The sequence below is a fragment of the Thamnophis elegans genome, chromosome 2 (genome assembly GCF_009769535.1).
Source record: "Thamnophis elegans isolate rThaEle1 chromosome 2, rThaEle1.pri, whole genome shotgun sequence".
Taxonomy (NCBI): domain Eukaryota; kingdom Metazoa; phylum Chordata; class Lepidosauria; order Squamata; family Colubridae; genus Thamnophis; species Thamnophis elegans.
Genome location: NC_045542.1, coordinates 148,817,145 through 148,839,373, shown reverse-complemented (window position 1 = coordinate 148,839,373; position 22,229 = coordinate 148,817,145). Strand labels below are relative to the sequence as shown.

Sequence of the window (22,229 nt, the reverse complement as noted above, 5' to 3'; positions counted from 1 at the left end):
TTCAGAATGTTTAAAACTGGGAGTGGCCAGAAGCTTAATGAGATCCAATGGCTGCAAGGTACATGGTTTTGGGGATGGATTGACAAGTGAACTCTCAAAGTCAAGATAATTATTTGTGTCCTAGTCCTGTCCAGCACACACATTCTCAAATATAGGAGACAGATTGAAACATGATTTATTCCTTCTAATTTTTAAGTTTAGAAGTATTATTTGAAATGCAGTTTATTACTGAAACATAAGGGTTCTTTGATTTAGAATTTAAAAATCTGGTAGGTGAGACTGGGGAAAACAGAAGGATTTTTAAAAAGGTCAAAGCACCCCAGACTGGATCCTGTAATGTTATCCTAGGATCCTACATCGCACAGGAAGGTAGAGAGAAACAGAAAAAGTGGAAGAGAGATTAAAGCAGGTGGCCTGAAGTTCTTCCAACAGGATGACCGTCTTTGTCCCTTTGTGTCACGGGTGGAGAAGAAGTTGTCCATTCCACTTATAGATCAAGAACCATGCATGAATCTTCTCTCCAGCAAAATTGGCTTTTGGAAAAGTGAAGATTTCAGCATTCGTATCGCCATCAAAAAATGCCACAAGTCCTTCTAAATAATCCAAAGAAACTCGGATCCTTCTTGGGGAGTGGCACAATGTCAAATTTGTCCTGGGCTGAGTGATTGATTGATGCTGCCCTTTAATTCGCTGCACTCCCCAGTAACCCCCTTGAGGATCGAGGAGAATCGGCCCATTTCTGTTTGCAGATTCCCTAACAATTCCCACTCCCCACCATTCCCCTTCATCCACCACCTCAACCTCCCAGCAAAGCTTCCCAGAATTAAAGCCCTCATGGCTTAGGACGCTGGCCATAACGTCGTATCTCAGAAGACTGCCGTGGACTTGCTGATTCATGCCTCTCCATCTCACGCTTTTCAAATCAGAGGATATGTAGAGCTGGGGATGAGCTGTGCTGGGATTCAGAGTCAGATTTGCTGTGTCGAAGAAAGAATGGAAAAATGTTCACCATCAGCTGTGGAATTTGCTATGCAGTTCTACAGTTCTGTACAGTTGTACAGAATTTGCTGATACAGTTCTACAGAGGAATTATTGAGTCTGTCATCTGCATAACTGTCTGGTTTGGTTCTGCAACCCAACAAGACAGACACAGACTTCAGAGGATAATTAGAACTGCAGAAAAAAACAATTACTGCCAACCTGCCTTCCATTGAGGACCTATACACTGCATGAGTCAAAAAGAGGGCTGAGAAAATATCTACAACTCCTCACATCCTGGACATAAATTGTTTCAACTCCTACCCTCGAAACAACACTATAGAGCACTGCACACCAGAACAACTAGACACAAGAACAGAACGCTATCACTCTGCTAAAGAAATAATCCCCTCAACACTGCCAAACTATTCACTAAGTCTGCATTAGTATTAATCTTCTCATCATTCCTATCACCCATCTCCTCCCATTTATGACTATATGACTGTAACTTTGATGCTTGTATCCTTACAATGTAAATTGCTTGTCTCCTAGTATGATTTGATTGCTTATTTGTTCCCTATGACTATCATTAAGTGTTCTACCTTATGATTCGTGAAGAATGTATCTTTTCTTTTATATACACAGAGAGCATATACACCAAAGACAAATTCCTTTTGTGTCCAATCACACTTGGCCAATAAAGAATTCCGTTCTATTCTATTATAGCTCTTCAAATAATTTTTATAGTTATCCATTTGTTGTGCAAGAGTAGAGATTTACAGGTGGGATCTCTCCTCAAATGGAGTGTAAATCTTCTTAAAACGATTTACCTAGCCTGAGCCACAAAAAACAAAGTATGCCATCTAAAAGGCTGATTTGTGATGCCACTAAAACAGATAGAAAAGAGAATAGCATGCATGCATGCACACAACTATTTCCTTCAGGGCTGAATAACTGCAGAACGAAAAGCTTCTGATATTGGCACTCGAATGAGAATGGATGCCATTACATGAAACATGAAGCTCTGTATTTTGAAATGCAGTTAACATTTTTATGTCCAGCTTGCAATTTTATGGCTTAAAGGGTCACAGGAGATGGAAAGAGATTATCAGTGGTGGGATTCAAAAATGTTTATTACTGGTTGTATGGGCATGGCTTGGTCGGCTTGGCTTGGCTTGGCTTGGTGGGCGTGGCAGGGGAAGGATACTGTAAAATCTCCATTCCCTCCTCACTCCAGGGGAAGGTTACTGCAAAATCCCCATTTCCTCACAATCAGCTGGGACTCGGGACTCATGAACCGAAGTGGCGCAGTGGTTAGGGTGCAGTACTGCAGCCACTTCAGCTGACTGCTAGTTCTGCAGTTCGGCGGTTCAAATCTCACCGGCAAAGGGTTGACTCAGCCTTCCATCCTTCCGAGGTGGGTAAAATGAGGACCCAGACTGTGGGGGCAATATGCTGACTCTGTAAACCGCTTAGAGAGGGCTGAAAGCCCTATGAAGCGGTATATAAGTCTAACTGCTATTGCTATGAACAATTCATGCTGTTCCCATTTGGATGCTTTGGGCAACAACTGCAGTATCTCCTGTCTAGATTCAAGCTCTCACATTGGGCAACTTCTACGCTTTTGCTCCCTCCCACTTTTATTTCTCTTCTACAATTCCATTGGCCTTGCTTCCTCTCGGCCTTGCTTGGGACTCTTAACCTATCAGAATCCTGTAAAAAGTATTGTTCTTGACTCTATAACTTAATGACTTCTGAGGAGACATCTCGGATGGATTCTCACACCTGTCTTTTATGAGTTCTGAATGTTTTAAAAACCATAATTCATATCGATATTTTGACAGAGCTGATGTTTATTGATGGAAAGAACCAGGATTACCTGTTATGTAGCCTTCAGCTGATCCACAAGGAATACATTTCTGTAGACAACTTTGGATCCCTCTCCTTGCCTTCAGCCCCTCACTAGGAACCTGAGAACCTTAGAGAATAGCTTGACGTTAGAATACAGTTGCCATCGTTATCTTCTCTCTTTTTTTTCTTATAAAGACATTTATTAATATATGCCATCTTTTGGAGAAGGTCTGTTATAAGCTGGGTTCTATAAACTGGCTTAACAAAATCAGAAATGAGGAGGCAATAAGCTGCCTGGGAAAGCCAAGGGAGATCATCAAAACCATTAAAAAGGGAAAGTTAGAATATTTTGGACATGTGATGTGACACCCGAAAAAATACACCACCCTTCACTTAATCCTCCTGGAAAGATGGAAGGCAAATGAGGTCCAGGCAGAAGAAGGACATCATGGCTTCAAAATCTAAGGGACTGGTTTGGACAAAACTCAGCAGCACTTTTTCATGGGGCTGTTGATAAAAATAGGATCGCAAACATGATCACCAACGTTCCATGAGGGATATGGTAGAAGGAGGAGAAAGGGGGGAGGCAGCTTTGGCTAAAAAAAGCTAAGGACTAGCTACTTAGTTCTTACCCCTTGTTAGGCTCTTTGGAGACTCTGTAGGGATATATGTGGCCTTGTTTCTTCTGTGATTTACAAACCACTCTGGGCAATTTTATTCTTGGAGGGGAGAAGCAGTGTATGAATCTGAACCAGAGGTGGTATTCAGCCAGTTCTGGCAGGTTCTGGAGAACCGGTAGCAGAAATTTTGAGTAGTTCAGAGAACTGCCAAATAGGCTGGCCCCGCCCCCACTGCCTCCCTGCCTCTCAGCCTCCCAGCGGATCTTCTTTTGTTTCTCTGGACAGGAGAACGGAGCTGGAAAGCAGATTAGTGGGGTAGAGAGCGAATGGGGATTTTGTATCCTTTCCCCTGCCACACCCACAAACCCACAGCACACCCACAGAACCAGTAGCAAAAAAAATTGAATTCCACCACTGATCTGAACGATAAATAATTTGATTTGGCTTTTTAAGGAAGTGATAGATGGAGTTGGTCACCCAGTCCTACCAAGGGCTTGCCAAAATTTGCCCCATTGATTCTGAAGGGAGAGAGGGAGATTAGAAAGTGAGTTCCCACAGGCTGAGCAAGCTTGTTTAAGACCTGTACTGTCCTAGTCTTCCTTTAAATTCAGAGTGTTGAGTTTTTCTTGGGCTGAAAGTTTTACTCAGACTTTGAATGGCATGCTGGGCCCTACAGAAAGATCACAGTACAGCCAGGACCAAAAATTAACTGAATTTAATGTTGTTATTCCTTTCAAAACAGCCTTACTTAATTCAGTTACTTTCCAGTCATTGATTTAATTCTTTCTCCCTTTTCATTACATTAAAGGACCAGTTTATATTTTTTAGCTTTATTTATTGATTTTTAATCCTGCTTTTGTTACTTTATAAATAAGGCAGTGAACCTGTCGAATGCCCATTCCTCTTTTTTTATTTTGTCTCCTGCTCTTTTTATATCATTTTTAATGGTTGTCAGCAGAATCATGTTTTTGAGATCGGTGGCCATATCGACCGATGGATGGATTGATTGAATGATTGCTTGATAAATGAATGAATACAATTAAAAAGTACTATTATATAATAATAGCAATAGCACTTGGACTTATTTACTGCTCCATAGAGCTTTACAGCACTCTCTTCGCAGATACCATGTCAGCATATTGCCCCCAACAATCTGGGGGCATTTTACCTCATTTTATTGATATTAGAAGGATGGAAGGCTGAGTCAGCCTTGAGTTGGTCAAGGTCGAACGCTAGTCTGTGGGCAGAGTTTGCCTGCAGTACTGCATTCTAACTTCTGAGCCACCAGACTGTGGTGACAGGCAAGATGGACAGGACTGTGAGATTGAAGCTCTGCCACTTTTTATGTGGATTGCATACATGTTCCATGTTAAAAACAAAAGATGGGCCTTTGCAGTAACCCACTTGAATTTTTTGGTTTTCCTGTGAAGCTTCATGGTGATCTCTGTAATCTGGACTCCACACTCTACTTGTCAACTGTCCCAACTTGGTCAGTTAGAAAAGAAAGGCTCTCAGGCCCATGGTTAGCCAAAGGTGTACTTTACTAAAGCCAAGTGGTTACAGAAGAAGCAAAGCTGGATCTGAAGTTTTCACACCAAAAGCATATGGTTAATTTTCTCTTGCTTCCATCCACCACCACTCCTGGTTATCAAAGTGTGTCCAATTAGGTGCTAACAAATTGTTTGGTGAAACAGTCCCTGTCTTCACAGGCTGGGTGTTTCTGCATTTCTTTGCTTGACCTTGGAATGTCCAGCGATTTTCACAGGAGGGTGCAATGCTTAGTTTCAATTCCTCCTGCTAACTTTCCCTCTTATTCCACCCACTTGTCCCTACCCTTGTTGCTATAGCAGGCTGACTGCAAGCAATGCATAGCATAGCATAGCTGAATGGCAGCCCTGACACTGCTCCTCTGCAGCCAATGGAAAATATTGTGAGGGGAAAAGGAAAGACTAAAATATTTATAACCTCTGCTCCCCAGATTTCCAGCTGTTAAAATGAGGAACAAACACAGTGTTCTCTTCAACTTTGATTTGTTCCCAAAATGGAACAAAAGAATTTCCCAATGAGTGAACAAATAGAGTAGAATAATAACAGAGTTTGAAGGGACCTTGGAGGTCTTCTAATCTAACCCCCTGCTAAGGCATTTCAGACAAATGGTTATCCTATCTCTTCTTAAAAACTTCCAGTGTTGGAGCACCCACAACTTCTGGAGACAAGTTGTTCCACTGATTAATTGTTCCATCAGGAAATTTCTTTTTAGCTCTAATTTTAACCTTCTCTCCTTGATTAGTTTCCATCCATCGCTTCTTGTCCTGCCTTCATGTACTTTGGAAAATAGCTTGACTCCCTCTTCTTTGTGGCAACCGCCAAGATATCAAAACACTGCTATCATGTCACCCCTAGTCCTTCTTTCATTAAACTAGACATACACAATTACCATTTTCTTCTCTATTTTAACTTGTGTTCCTAATCTGTTTTTTCCTGATTGTTTTTGATACTTTGTGTAAAGGGGAGAATGATGACAGGTTGAAGGAAGAAAGCAGAACATTTCTTACCTGGAAGAATGAAAACAATCAAAAGCACACCCAGGATCACATTTCCTACAGCCGAAATGCCGAACAAAATTTTCCACAGGAGAGGATTCACCGAATGATCTGTGAGGTTGGAAGGTAATTGTGAAGTTCATCCATTCCTTAATTTACATCAAGTATTGTAACTTAAGCATCAATAGCAATAGCAATAGCAGTTATACTTATATACTGCTTCACAGGGCTTTCAGCCCTCTCTAAGCGGTTTACAGAGTCAGCATATTGCCCCCAACAATCCGGGTCCTCATTTTACCCACCTCGGAAGGATGGAAGGCTGAGTCAACCCTGAGCCGGTGAGATTTGAACTGCCGAACTGCCGAACTAGCAGTCAGCTAAAGTAGCCTGCAGTACTACACTCTAACCACTGCGCCACCTCAGCTCTCAATTCCCAATGGAAAGCCAAATAGGTGACTGAACATCCAGACATAGGAAGACATAAAGGATCCTACCAAAAAAAGGTGCCACATTTTGAACTATCCCCTCAGCTACGGACAATCCTGAATAGGATTCACACCTCACATGGCGTCTACCGGGACTCTCTGTATAAATGAGGTTCAGTATCCTCACCTCAGTGTGGCTGCAGGGTCCCACATCAAACTGTAGGTCACAACATGACCAGCTGTAAGCTGAGGCTGTATACCGGTCCAATATCTGATTTTTTAAAAATATAAAGGATACTGTGCTTCAACGATTAAATGGCCTAGAGGTTGGTATTTAAACACAGATACTTTTGACATTTCTTCTTCTTCTTCTTCTTCTTCTTCTTCTTCTTCTTCTTCTTCTTCTTCTTCTTCTTCTTCTTCTTCTCCTCCTCCTCCTCCTCCTCCTCCTCCTCCTCCTCCTCCTCCTCCTCCACCTCCTCCTCCTCCTCCTCCTCCTCCTCCTCCTCCTCCTCCTCCTCCTCCTCCTCCTCCTCCTCCTCCTCCTCCTCCTCCTAGCCATTGTCTATCCACTGCAGGATGAAGGCCTCTTCCACATGTTTCCAACCAATATGATCCTCAGCTTTCTTTTGCCAATTGGGCCCGCAAAACTTGCTGATGTCATCACTCCATCTTGTTTTAGGTCACTTTCTTAGATGCTTTTTATCAGGTGGGATCCATTCTATGACTGGCTTTGGTCCACCTGTCATCAGTTTGTCTTGCTATACGACCAGCCCATTTCCATTTCCATTCTTTTACTCTCTTGATGGCATTGTATACTTTCGTTTCTTCTCTAATCCATGTGCCGGTCTTTCTATCTTTCTATCTGGTCTTGTGATGTCAAGCATATATCTTTCCATGGCTCTTTGTGCCACTCATAGCTTTTGTATCAATTGTGAGGTTAGTATCCATGTTTCACTGGCATATGTTAGAACAGGTAGCATGCACTGATCAAAACTTTTCTCTTCAGGCATAGGGGAAGGTTTTTCTTGAAAATTATGCTTAGCTTGCCAAATGCCTGCAAACCACATTTAACACGTTCAATTTCCTTTATTGTATCACCTTCTATTGAGTTCCGTTAGCCGAGGTATCACATTTATATTTTATTAAGTTTTACTAGTCTAGGTGAAATGTTAATATATTTTTCGAGTCCATGTTAGGACCTGTACACTGCATGAGTCAAAAAGAGGGCCGTGAAAATATTTACAAACCCCTCGCATCCTGAACATAAATTGTTTCAACTCCTACCCTCAAAACAATGCTATAGAGCACTACACACCAAGCTAAGTAGACACAACAGTTTTTTCCCCAACACCATCACTCTGGTAAACAAATAATTCCCTCAACACTGTCATACCCTTCACTAATGCTGCCTTACAATATTACTATTAGTCTTCTCATCGTTCCTATCACCCATCTCCTCCCACTTATGACTTCATGACTGTAACTTTGTTGCTTGTATCCTTACGATTTATATTGATTTATATTGTCCCTGATTGCTTAATTGTACTCTATGACTCTCATTAAGTGTTGTACCTTATGATTCTTGATGAATGTGTCTTGCGTTTATGTACACTGAGAGCATATGCACCAAAGACAAATTCCTTCTGTGTCCAATCATACTTGGACTATTCTATTCTATTCTATTCTATTCTATTGATGTGCTATAAATAAATTAGGTATTGTAACATACAAATTCTTGAACAGGTTGAATCCAACTGCATCCACAGGAATTTACTAAGTGACTATGGGCTGATCATACTCCCACCTTCAGCCCAGTCTACCTTAAAGGGATCTTTCGTTCATCTAGTGAAGCTTATTTTTTTAATAACCAAGCTTCCCAACTCAGCATTAAATAGCTTACCTGTTTACACATATTTTGGAAAAGCTTTATGTGACATGCGTGCCAGTGATAAGAAAGTAACAAAATTAGATAGCAGGGGCAGAAAGAGTGATCTGCGGTTCTTTGCTTGGAGTCTGGGAAGATAATTTTACAGAGCATGCAAAGATTTCAGAGAGGGGGACATTTTGCTTCCTTACTCATGGCTAGCACCTTCTTGCCCTGAGTTCAGGTTCTCAAGAGCTACAGTGGCGCAGTGGTTAGGGTGCAGTACTGCAAGCTACTTCTGTTGACTGCTGGCTGCCTGCAATTTCGCAGTTCAAATCTCACCAGGCTCAAGGTTGACTCAGACTTCCATCCTTCTGAAGTGGGTAAAATGAGGACCCAGATTGTTGGGGGCAAGAGGCTGACTCTGTAAACCACTTAGAGAGGTCTGTAAAGCACTGTAAAGTGGTATATAAGTCTAAGCGCTATTGCTGGTGCTAGAAAGAGGAGGTATTGTAGGCAGATGCAGCTTCTCAAAGAAAATTAAGGGGATGAGGTATGTGTGCTTTGAATCTCTCCTAGGAGAGATGTGTTCTAGGGCATGGCCAAATGTTAACCTCCAATGCACCTTTCCTTCAAGCAGTCTGCTAGCCTAAAATTTGCTGTCCATATTTCTGAGTCCCAGGAATGAGATGGGTGGATGGTTCCATCCTTAAGGTGCTAAGGAAAGACCAGCAAAGGAAGGGGATTAGTGGATTCCCCCAGCTTTGTTTCTCCTCCCTTTGTCACAGGGCTGACAGTGGGTGCCTCAGATAAAAATCTGCAGTCCATTACAATATTAAGGAGGGAGAGGGAAAATACAGGATATCGACCTTCCATACATAGAAAGAATCACAGCATCATTTACAGGGTCGAAAGGGGAGTTGGACTTCCTCTGGTTCGACTCCCTACCAAGGACAAAAATCTTTCCACCAATCCAGACACTGGATTGAATGGATGGAAACTAATGAAGGAGCGAACCAACTTAGATCTAAGGAGAAATTTCCTGACAGAACAATGAACCAGTGCTTCCAGAAGTTGTGCATGTCCCAACCCTGGAGGTTTTACAGAAGAGATTGGACAACCTTTTTCGGAAATGGTAGAGTTTACAGCTTGAGCAGGGAATTATAATAATAATAATTATTATTACCAGAATAGAGCTGGAAGGAATCATGGGAGTTTTCTAGTCCAACCCTCAGCTCAAGCAGGAGATTCTATGTCATTTCAGACAAGTGGCTATATAGTCTCTTCTTAAAAACCACCAGTACTGAAACACCCACAACTTCTGAAGGCAAGCTATTCCACTAGTTAATTGTTCTCACTGTTAGGAAGTTTCTCCAAGTTTCTTCTTGCTTTCTGGTGCTTTGGAAAATAAGTTGATTCCCCATTCTTTGTGGCAACCCCTGAAATACTGGAATACTATACATTCATGTCACCCCTGGTCCTTGTTTTCTCTTGACTAGCCATTCCCAGTTCCTGCAAATGTTCTTCATATATTTGAACTTCATTTGTTGGACTACAAGACCTCCAAGGTCCCTTCCAACTCTATTATTCTATTATTCTGAAAATGAGACTTGCAGATTTTACTGAATGTTAAAAATACATAAAAAGAGCATGTACTATTAAAGTTAGAGGTATTTGGTATGTAAATGAGGTATTCTCTAAAGTTGCTTTGTTGCTCAGTTCTTTAAACATAGGCTGATCAAACTACTTTAATAAAATGAAATTCAATGGTGAAAAAAGTAAGGTTCTACGTTTAGACAAGAAAAACAAAATGCACAGGTACAGTATTGGTGGTACCTTGCTCAATAGTAGTAACTGTGAGAGGGATCTTGGAGCCCTAGTGGACAACCATTTAAATATGATCCAGCAGTGTGCAACAGCTGCCAAAAAAGCCAACACAGTTCTAGGCTGCATAAACAGAGGGATCGAATCAAGATCACGTGAAATGTTAATACCACTTTATAATGCCTTGGTAAGGCCATACTCGGAATACTGCATTCAGTTTTGGTTGCCATGATGTAGAAAAGATGGGGAGACTCTAGAAAGAGTGCAGAAAAGAGCAACAAAGATGATTAGGGGACTGGAGGCTAAAACATATGAAGAACGGTTGCAGGAACAGGGTATGTCTAGTTTAATAGAAAGAAGGACTAGGGGAGACATGATAGCACTGTTCCAATATCTCAGGGGTTGCCACAAAGAAGAGAGAGTCAAACTATTCTTCAAGGCACCTGAGGGCAGAACAAGAAGCAATGGGTGGAAACTAATCAAGGAGAGAAGCAACTTAGAACTGAGGAGAAATTTCCTGACAGGTAGAACAATTAATCAGTGGAACAACTTGCCTCCAGAAGTTGTGAATGCCCCAACACTGGAAGTCTTTAAGAATTTGTATTTGTATTTGAAATTTATTTATAGGCCGCCCTTTTCCCTGGCGGGACTCAGGGCGGCTCACAACTCATGGGGAGGGGGGATACAAACAATAACAAACAATAACACATAAGAGCAATACATAATAAAAAATAGAGCACAACATTCATACCATTCGGGTGGGGGTGAGTTACGTTCTTTAACCCCAGGCCTGACGGGATAGCCAGATTTTAAGGGCTGTGCGGAAGGTCTGGAGGGTGGTGAGGGTACGAATCTCCACGGGGAGATCGTTCCAAAGGGTCGGAGCTACTACCGAGAAGGCTCTCCTCCGCGTAGTTGCCAGTCGACACTGACTGGTGGATGGAACTCGGAGGAGGCCTAATCTGTGTGATCTAATGGGTCGCAAGGAGGTAATTGGCAGGAGGCGGTCTCTCAAGTATCCAGATCCACTACCATGAAGGGCTTTATGGGTGGTAAGAATATGTTGGATAGCCATTTGTCTCAAATGGTGTAGGGTTTCCTGCCTAGGCAGGGGGTTGGACTATAAGACCTCCAAGCTCTCTTCCAACTCTGCTATTGTATTTGTATTTATATTTATTTGTACTTAGGAAAAAGTCATCTCAATTTTATTTTTGCAGTAATTGATTAAACACTCATAAATCCTTAGTAATCAGTCATGTCTAGTGGATTGGAACCATCTGCTCTACAGGAAAAAGGAAAACCACTTGTCAGGCCTGCAGCCATATTCCTTTTGGATCTTTGGCGTGCTAATTTCTATACCAGTGTGTTTCTATAGTGGGGAATTGGGAGGGGAGATAGTACAGAGTAGAATGGTATGTAGCCAAAATAAAATTCCTTTCTAGATTGCCAAGGTCATCCTTTGTCTCTGCACCTCTGCACCTGACCAGAACTGGATGGGTGGAACTGCCAACATGGGAGTGGAAGATTGCACCGTGTGATGAACTTTAAGTTGGGTGGGGGAAATGGAAGAAGTTTCAGGTTCGAGTTTCCCCAGATGTGCCAGCATGGCTCTCTTAATAAATTGGAACTTTCAGCATTATGTTGCCTTGGACTCTGATTTAATTTTGGATGCTATCTGGAACACTGACACCACTCTAAGTAGATGCCACACAAATATTGCAACAGAGGCTGCTGAAATTTCCTACTCAGAGCTTCTCTCCAGCCAGTGCCAGAAAAATACATCACAGGATAGAGTAACTTCATTTTCCACTCATGTGGAGGAAGACAAATTAGACTTTTAAATACTTAAAATGTGGGAGAAATCTGTTATATGCCTTCATATGCATTCTTCCCTTCAATCTGCTATTTTTATTTAGCAGAGATGACCAGAAAAGGAAACTAAACTTGTTGCAAACTTCTCTTCCTCCCACATATATGAAATTATAATCTCGAAGAAAGCAAGTTTATCTTGAAAGACAACTAGTCAAATGGATGTGAGTCTGTATTCCTTTTCCTTCCAATTATATTTTATTTTCTTTCTGTCTAAGATTACTGGATTATTAGGTGATAGAGAAGGAAGAAAACAATACTGTAGACAATTTGATTGGGCAAGAATGGGATTATTTGATTTCTCTGAAGCACATTTTGCAAAACAAGAAACTTAACACATTATTCAGTGCTGTGCCAAGGAGAGAAGGAAACTTAATATAGGAAATTCATTCTATAAAGACTTCCACTGGCATGACAAATTGTCATACGACATGATACTACCATAGTAGCAATACCAGGGGTGGGTTTCAACCGGTTCGCGGTGGTCCCTGCGAACCGGTTGGTCGGCGAACCCGGAAGTAAGTAACTTCCGGGAACGGCGAAGGGCTCACCCGCCCGCCCGTGCTCCTTACCAGGTTTTGACGAGTTCTGCGCTTCCACACATGTGCAGGATGCATACAGCACCTGCGCGATCCTCCAGGAGCAGCTGGAGCATCGCACAGACGCTAGTACGCATGCGTGCACCATGCGCGTGCACGAGGACGCCGCCGGCCCCGTTCCAACCAAATCGGTTGGAACGGGGCGAGAAACCCACCCCTGAGCAATACATACTAGTAATGCACTAGTATAAAAATAGTGGATTAATGTTCCACTCGTATGACGAGTTGTCAAACTTTGAGAGGGATCTTGAAGTTCTACCAGACTACCACTTAAGTATGAGCCAGCAGTGTGCTGCAGCTGCCAAAAAAGTCAATGCAGTCTTAGGCTGCATCAGCAGAGTGATAGCCTCAAGGTCACATGAAGGTTAGTACCACTACATTAGTAAAACCATACCTAGAATACTGGGTCCAGTTTTTGGACACCACAATATAAAAAAGATGTTGTGACTCTAGATAGAGTAAGAGCATCAAAGGTGATTGGAGGCTAAAACAGGTAAAGAAGGGTAGCAGGAATCGGGTATGTCTCATCTAACAAAGAGAAGGACTAGGTGACATCATGGTAGTTTTCCAAAGCTAATACGATCCTGGGTTGTATAAACAGAAGCATAGAATCAAAATCACACAAAGTATTAGTGCCACTTTACAAAACCCTAATAAGACCACACCTGGAATACTGCAACTAATTTTGGACACCATACCACGAAAAAGATCTTGAGTCTTTGGAAAAAGTTCAGAGAAGAGGAACTAAGATGATCAAAGGCCTGGAGACTAAACCATATGAAGAACGGCTGCAGGTTTTGGGTCTGACTAGTCTAAAGAAAAAAAGAATTAGAGGTGACATGATAGCAGTGTTCCAGTATTTGAGGGGCTGCCACAAAGAAGATGGGGTCAAATTATTCTCCAAAGCACCAGAGGGTAGAACAAGAAACAATTGATGGAAACTAGGTAATCAAGGAGTGAAGCAACCTGGAATTAAGGAGAAACTTCCCAATAGTGAGGACAATTAACCAGTGCAACAACCTGCCTCCAGAAATCATGGGCACTTCAACACTGGAGGTTTTTAAGAAGGGACTGGACAGTCACTTGTCTTAGATGGTATAGGATCTTCTGCTTGAGCAGGGGGCTGGACTAGAACAGTGGTCTCCAACCTTGGCAACTTTAAGACCTGTGAACTTCAACTCCCAGAGTTCCTCAGCCAGCTGGCTGAGGAACTCTGGGAGTTGAAGTCCACAAGTCTTAAAGTTGCCAAGGTTGGAGACCACTGGACTAGAAGACCTTCAAGGTTCTATTCTATTCTATTCTATTCCATTCCATTCCATCTCATCTGAGGGGCTGTCTAGAGAAGAGGGAATTGACCTATTCTCCAAAGTACCTGAGGGCAACTAACGGATGGAAGCTTATCAAAGAGAGATCCAACCTGGAATTAAGGAGAAATTTCCTGTCAGAACAATTTAATTAGTGGGACAGGTTGCCTCCCGGAGTTGCGGGCAGAGATTGAACAGCTATTTGTCTCTCATTGTACAGGATCTTCTGCTTAAGCAGGAAGTGGATTAGAAGACCTCCAAGGTCCATTCCAACTCTGATATTCTGTTACTCTGTAAACTTTAAAAATGGGTTTTTTTAATCTTTCCAGAATTTTGTCCCATGGTACGAAATGAGATTTATTGCCATTTGTAAAAGCTCATCCTGTTTATCCTGCCAGCCAGCCAGCCAACCGCCCTATTTTAGTCTCTAGCTTCTGGATGTAATTTATACATTTATTTAATATCCTGCCTTTATTATTTTTATAAACAACTCAAGGTGATGAACATATGTATTACTCCTTCCTCCTATTTTCCCCACAGCAACAACTCTGTGTGGTGAGTTAGGCTGAGAGAAAGTGACCAGGCCAAAAGAAAACCAGCTGGTTTGTATGGCTAAGGCAGAACTAGAATTCATTCATTGTTTTCTTGTTCCTAATCCAGTGCCTTAAGCACTAGACAAAACACACACACACACACACACACACACACACACATACACACTGTGTGTCTCTCTCTGTATCCCTCTCATAATTGCTAGATATACAGAAAGAACTTAAAGCAAAGGACATGTAGATAATCAAGGAAAGTGTTCTCTGTTAAACAGAAATGACATTTGACAAATGTAATTCCCCCCACCAAAAAAAAACAATAGGGACTAGATTCCCCTTCACCCTTTTCTTAACTTCTCTTTTTTAAAAAAAACCTTATTTCCAATAGGCAGAGTTAAATAAAGAAAAATAAGTAGCTGTTAGATATTACCTTTCTTTCCTTTGATGGCTGGCAAGGGATGGTCTCTCTTACTTGGATCTATACTCATATATCCATCTTCATCCATCCTTTAGAACTTTTTGATTGGGGGGGGGGCAGTGGCAAGTTTTGTACTCTTCTCAAGAGGAAGTGACAGTTCGTTGAAGTTCTTCAAACAGCCAGTCTGACACAATTGTGTAACTGGTTTCACAAAGCCAGCCTCCAAGTTAGTAAATAGTTTTTTGCCCAAGTGGGATAGGAGACCAGCTTATTCCATAGTTACCATCATCAGTAGTGGATCGGTGGTTGAAGTTTCCCATAGGATAGTAGTTAGCCGAGAGGTGTTTTTAGCTGGATTCAGACATGGAGGTAGCCATTTCTGCTCTTTACTTCCCAATCTGTTTCTGTAGGCTTAGTTACGTTACAGGTGTTTACTGCAACTTTTGAGGAAGACGTCAGGTGTCTGGATTGGGAAAGTAGTCGGAAGGAGTTGTGGATGGCACACCTCCTATGCAACAGAGTGACTCATCCCAGGATATGGTGAAGAGCCCTTATTGACTCACAACTAGATTGTTGAAGAAGGTGCGTGGAAATAAAAAGTCCTTTGTAGGCAACTAGGCTCTTCTTCCATTAGAAATGTGTGTCGATCTTTCACTGGGAACTCAATGGTTGGGTTTCACTCATTTTGTTTCTATTTCCCCAAGTCCAAGTTGCATACCAAGCTTGAAGGCCAGGTTTTAAAGTAAGGGTGAAGAACAGAATGATTGATTTTAGAATGAAGGTGTTTATTCTGGTTCCACATACTTACCAATGTCCCACCCATATCGTTAGACCACTCATGCTCTTGATGTAGAAGACAGAAGGGAGGGAGGGAGGAGGAGGAAGAGGAAGAAAAGGGAAAGGAAGAAGAGGGAAAGAAGGAGGAGGAGGGGAAGGAGGAGGGAAAGGGGAAGAAGAAGAAGAGGAGGAGGAGGAGGAGGAGGAGGAGGAGGAGGAGGAGGAAGGGGAAGGGGAGGAGGAGGAGGAGGAGGAGGAGGAGGAGGAAGAGGAGAAAAAGACAACCAGCAATGATATACCATGTTTCCCCAAAAATAAGACCTCCCGTGATAATAAGCCCAATAGGGCTTTTGAGCACATGCGCTAAAATAAGCCCTTCTGGAAAATTTTGCCTCACAGTATCTGCCATGAAGTAACTACGCTTGCCACCTCCTGCACTTCAAAAATAATAAGACCTCCCCAAAAATAAGGCCAAGTGCTTATTTCAAGGGGTCAAAAGAAAATAAGACCCTGTCTTATTTTTGGGGAAACAGCTGTGTTACTCGTCCAAAGAAAGTGAAGATTTCTTCAAACTGCGCACACGTGTGCAGCACACGTCAGGCACGGGTGTGTGGGAAGTGTACACACACACGCAAATCGCACGATAACCTAGCCAGTTGTATAACCAAGAGGTTCCTACCACTGGGTGTGGGGGGATATGCATTCCGCCCACACCGCATTTGGGCTGGCGGGGTGCTGCAGGAGAGGTCCGTCCCATCTTCCCCCACTCCCCAACCTCCCTCACCAGGTGACGGAGGAGAACTACAATGCTGATCTGGCCTTCAAAGAAATCCAGTTTGACATCCCTGGTCTAGTGGTGTGTTGCCAATTTTTTAAATTATCGGTTTAGGTTCCCATGCGTGATGCGTCCCGGTGGGTGGGTGGAGCCTCCTGCTGCTGCTACTACTACTGGTTTGTCTGATCTGGGCCGAACTGGGAGCACCTCTGCCCTGGTCTATATACCAAGGAACCAAGGGCTTTTGCTGAGTATGGTGTAAATACACCCCACACAAGCAATAAGTGATTAAGGTGTAGAATTGTGTCAGGAAATTCCATATAGGATGACAATAATTATCTAACACACTCTGTCAAGTTAATTAGGAAAGCAAAAGAAAGTCCTTTGTGTTCCAGTGAGTCTACAGCAATTTCCAGACTTACCTGATTTGGGGTTTCCCTGAGAAGGCAGGAAAAAATGATTTTTGTCTCCAGATTCCAAATTATTAGAGGAGATCTCAGTTTCATCTACTCTTTGCCTACCGAAATGTAGTTTATTTGGGGCTTATAGATCTCATCAATTGGCATTATTCATAATGGGTGAATTCCAGATGGTGATGAGGTTCCTTCCAATTCACAGCCAACAACTTGATGAGTCATGCTGACAGAATTTTATAATCTAATTTATTGCTCAAAACACATGGCTGGTTTTTCACAACTTGCTAAAAGCGAGGCATGATTTTACCCCTTTGATATTTTGATTGTTAGATAATTGACCAGCGGGCTCAATTATTTCTTCTCTTTTGGCCAAGGAGTAATATTAAAAAGCACTGAAAGAGGAATTTAGCAGATGCATTGCTGAGCACCTAAATTCAGAGATTAGTGGAAGAAAGAACATGCAGGAGCTGGCCCTCAGAAAGTGATGAGGACATTGTGTGAAGACTTCAAAGGCATTTAAGATCCTTCCATAGCGATCTGGAAGTACATTGGCGTGGTCCTCTCTTAAAACATCCCCTTTCTTTTAAAAATATCCTACTGGTCCTAGAATTAGCCTGAGCAGGGGGTTGGACTAGAAGACCTCCAAGGTTCCTTCCAACTATTTTATTCTATTCTATTTCATTCCTTTCCTTTCCTTTCCATTCTATCCTTTGCTGGTCTTTCTCAGAAATATCCATTTCCCCCTGTGTTTTAATCTTTGTGGATCTGTTGTTTTTTGTTATTTGAATATCTGAAAAAATGTGGGATTTCATCCCTTAAATATTTGACTTGGTTAGCTAGCTAGGGTTGGCATTGGGAGATATGAGGAAGGTGAGGTAGAAGGAGACTCTAGAAAGAGTGCAGAGAAGAGCAACAAAGATGATTAGGGGATTGGAGGCTAAAACGTATGAAGAACAGTTGCAGGAACTGGGTATGCCTAGTTTAATGAAAAGAAGGCCTAGAGGAGACATGATAGCAGTGTTCCAATATCTCAGGGGTTGCCACAAAGAAGAGGGAGTCAAACTATTCTCCAAGGCACCTGAGGGTAGGACAAGAAGCAATGGGTGGAAACTAATCAAGGAGAGAAGCAACCTAGAACTAAGGAGAACAATTAATCAGTGGAACAACTTGCCTCCAGAACTTCTAAATGTTCCAACACTGGAAATTTTTAAGAAGAGTGGATGACCATTTGTCTGAAGTGGTGTAGGGTATCCTGCCTAAGCAAGCAGTTGGACTAGAAGACCTCCAAGGGCCCTTCCAACTCTGTTATTATTGTATTCTATTTGCTCATTCACTGGTGACCTCTTTTGTCCCCCTTTTCCCCTTATTCTCCAAAGCACCAGAAGGCAGAAGAAGAAATAATGGTTGGGAACAATCAAAGAGAGAAGCAACCTGGAATTAAGAAGAAACTTCCAAACAGGGAGGACAATTAACCAGTGGAACAGCTTGCCACCAGAAATTGTGGGCACTCCATCACTGTAGGTTTTAAAGAAGAGACTGGACAGCCACTTGTCTGAGATGGTATAGGTTCTCCTGCTTGAGCAGGGGGCTGGACTAGAAGACCTCTGAGATCCCTTCCTATTCTATTCTATTCTTTCTATTCTATTCTATTCTATTCTATTCTACTCTATTCTACTCTACTCTACTCTATACTCTACTCTACTCTACTCTACTCTACTCTATTTAGAAGATAATTCAGCTATTCAGGGGAAAGGAAGGTCAAAGGAAATCAAATACACCCATGACAGTGGTGGCATGGAAAAACACAAGGAATGAAGGAGACCTGAAGGCAGATAGTCTGCATTTCTTCAGTATGACGACCCCTTTGCTTCACCATCTCATGGATGGAGGAGAAGCTGTCCATTCCACTTATAGATCAAGAACCAAGCGTGAACCTTCTCTCCAGCAAAATTTGCTTTAGGAAAAGTGAAGAGTTCAGCATTCGTGTCACCATCAAAGAATGCGATGAGGCCTTGTGAATAGTCCAGAGAAACTCGGATCCTTCTCGGCGAACGACTCAGTGTCAAATTTGTCCTGGGATGAGTGATGGCTTGGTGCTTCCCGCTAATTCGCTGCACTCCCCAGTAACCCCCTCGAGGATCGAAGAGAATCTGCCCATTTCTGTTTGCAGATTCCCTAACAATTCCCACCCCCCACCATTCCCCTTCCTCCACCACCTCAACCTCCCAGCAAAGCTTCCCAGAATTAAAGCTCTCTTGGCTTAGAACGCTGGCCAAAAGTTCATATCTCAGTGGACTGGCGTTCACTTGCTGTTTCATTTCTTTCCATCTCACACTTTTCAAATCTTGAGATACGTAGAGCCAGGGGTGAGCTGTGCTTGGATCCAGAGTCAGGTTTGCTGTGTGGAAGAAAGAAAACAGTTTTGGGGAGAAGGAATTACCATCTTTTGTGTGCCATCTACTTTTTCTTATAAGCTGGTTGGGGAAAATAGCAATTGTTCAACTACCGTATTTTTCGGAGTAAATGACAATAAAAGGGTGACGAAATGTTGGTGAGTCTTATACACCAAATACAGCTGTTTTTGGCCTTTCCTGAAGCCCCGCCCCCCTTATCACATTTTTGTGAAAAACGGGCAAAAAAGGAGGATGGTTTTCACTTCCCCCACTCCCCAGAAGCACTCTGCAGGCTTCAGCAGGGCTGAAAAAGGGGGGCATTTTTGCCTTCCCCAAGCCCTGATGAAGCCTGCAGAATGCTCCTGGGGGCCAGTGAGGACAAAACCTTTTTTTCCTGACTTACCTCTTTGAAATCTTGGTGCATCTTATATACCAGTGTGTCTTATAGTCCGAAAATACGGTATATACAGTAAGCCTTCTATTTTACAGACACCCTATCAGTGGACTCCAGATGCAATAGGAAAAAAAAACTAGACTTCATGATACTTGGAACGCTGACAGGTAGCTGATATTGTTTCACTGGAAGGCACACATTTCTTTTATTCATCAAGTGCATCACTTTACTTTTCCAATTCTTAACTTTTGGGGATGGGCTTGAAATAGATCTTCCCAGGGGTTCACTTCTGGGGGTTCACAGGGGTTCGGGAAAACCTCTAGCTAAGATTCAGTGTAGTTCGGAGAACCCCCCCAAGTCCCACTCTTGACTGGCCCCGCCCATCCTACCCCTCCCAGGAGTCCCTAGGCCACCCATTTTGGATGCGGGTAAGTGCAGGGTGTGTATGAAGGCTCAGGGAGGGTGAAAAATGGGCCTACCGGAAGTTCGGAAGGCCCTCCAGAGCTGAGGAAGCCATTTTTGCCCTCCCAGAGGCTCGAGGAAAGCAAAAAGCACACGTACCCCGCTCTGGTGCAGGAGGCCAACTAGGCCACATCCACCATGGCTATACCCACCCAACTGGGCAGAGAACACCTTGCTAAAATTTTTGACCCCTGGATCTTCCTCAAACTGGCCTTATCTGGAAACCTCTGATGGACATATTTCCTCTTGATACCTGAAGAAAGCATTTTACTTTATGCTGGATTGTGCCCAAAGGGAGAAAAACACCAGCAACTTAATTTCTTACCTCAGACAGAAAGACTAGAGTGGAAAAAAAAAATTTTTTTTTGCTTTGTCACATATCTACCATAGATGGTAAAATTCCCTTCTTTGTTTTTACACTTCCAACATATGTCATGTGGGAAGTGTAAAAACAAAGAAGGGACTTTTTATTAGGGCTCTGTGTGAGCTTTGACACCGCATCTTGGATGTCTTTGAACCCACAAAGAGGACAGCTTTAAGACTTGCGTGCTTCAAATGCCAAAGTTTCTGAGCCAACATGCCTGGAGGAATTCTGGAAGTTGAAGTCCACAAGTCTTAAAGCTGTCAAGTTTGAACACCCCTGGGTTTTTTTTTCTAAAGGGTTAGGGGTGCAAGGGCCTTGTAGCTTGACAGCTTTAAGACTTGCGTGCTTCAAATGCCAGAGTTTCTGAGCCAACATTTTAGTTGCTAAGCAAGAGCGTTGTTAAGTGAATTTCACCACATTTTACAAGTTGGCCAGGCCCACCCAGTCACATGGCTGCCAAGCCACTCCCACCTGATCACATGGCCAGCAAGCCACTCCCACAAAGCAGACCACCCCTACAGAAGAGGTTCTAAAAAAAATTGAAACCCACCACTGTCCTTAGGTCCCGTTGCAACTGAATGGCCAACTTCTTAAGCAATGCACACAGCCAGAGGAAAGCATAATAACTGCCAAAGGGACTGGTATCCCTTTTGGAGTCATTATCGTCCTTCCCCCCAAAAGGTCTTCAGCATTGAGCAACATCAGATGACCTTTGCTTTATTTTGCACCCCGACGCCCCTTTTGCTGGGAAGGCACAATGACCACAGTGCAGCTTCAAAGGACACTGGCTCACCCTGTCACTGGAGCAAAATCTTATTTCTGAAAACACTTCACCAGTGTGTGAGCTTTGACACCGCATCTTGGATGTCTTCGAACCCACAAAGAGGAATAACTATGTTGCTCAATGCTAGAGCAGTTGGAGTTTACCTGTTATGCTGTTTGTAGCAGGTTGACAAGGAATACAGTTTAGCATGCAACTCCCGATATGGTAAGGTGCAGGTTCTGAAACAGCACGAACCTGCAAATCTTAAAAAAAAAATTAAAAAAAATTGAGTTCAATGCCATCCAACACCACCATTTGTTTTTTATTGGTTCACAAGTGGTTCAGGGGAGTAGAAAACCCATTAGACTTTTGGTATTCGGAGTTATTTTAAGAAACAAAGTCCCTATGAATAAGAGTAAAATATCAAGAAGTTTCTTTGTCTCTGATTCAGTCATTTTAAAGCATTTCCTCACCAATGAGCCCAATTCGCAAATTCAAGTTTTTAATTGCCCGGTCACTCATGCCGTGGTCATCTTCTGTTCAGACTATTGCAATGTGCTCTACATGGGGCTACCCTTGGAAAGTACCCAGATACTTTTGTATAGTGCAGAATGGTACAGAATGGTACAGAATGCAGCCGGGCAGGCAAACTTGGGCACCCAAAGAGCAGGGATTATGACACCTTTCCAGCAGAAGCTGCATTGGGTGCCAGTTTTCTTCCTGGTCCAATTCAAGGTATTGGTTATGACCTTTTAAAGAGGGGTCAAATTCAGCAGATTCTGACAGATTCTGGAGAACCGGTAGCGGAAATTTTGAGTAGTTCGGAGAACCGGCAAATACCACCTCTGGCTGGCCCCAGAATGGGGAGGGAATGGAGATTTTGCAGTATCCTTCCCCTGCCATGCCCACCAAACCACACCCACAGAACCGGTAGTAAAAATATTTAAATTGCACCACTGCTTTAAAGCCCTATATGGCAGGGGACTAGGCTACCTACAGTATCATCTTCATCCTATTACATCAGCCATTCCCACTTGAT

General features: G+C 42.7%; 1 long non-coding RNA gene across 1 annotated transcript; it reads right to left on the bottom strand.

The window, feature by feature from the left end:
* Positions 1 to 845: 845 nt before the first annotated feature.
* LOC116504977 lies at positions 846 to 6,072 on the bottom strand. The gene is made up of 3 exons (XR_004254875.1): positions 6,005 to 6,072; positions 2,858 to 2,956; positions 846 to 977 (listed from the first exon to the last, which is right to left on the bottom strand). It is a non-coding gene; the product is annotated as an uncharacterized LOC116504977 (long non-coding RNA).
* Positions 6,073 to 22,229: the final 16,157 nt, after the last annotated feature.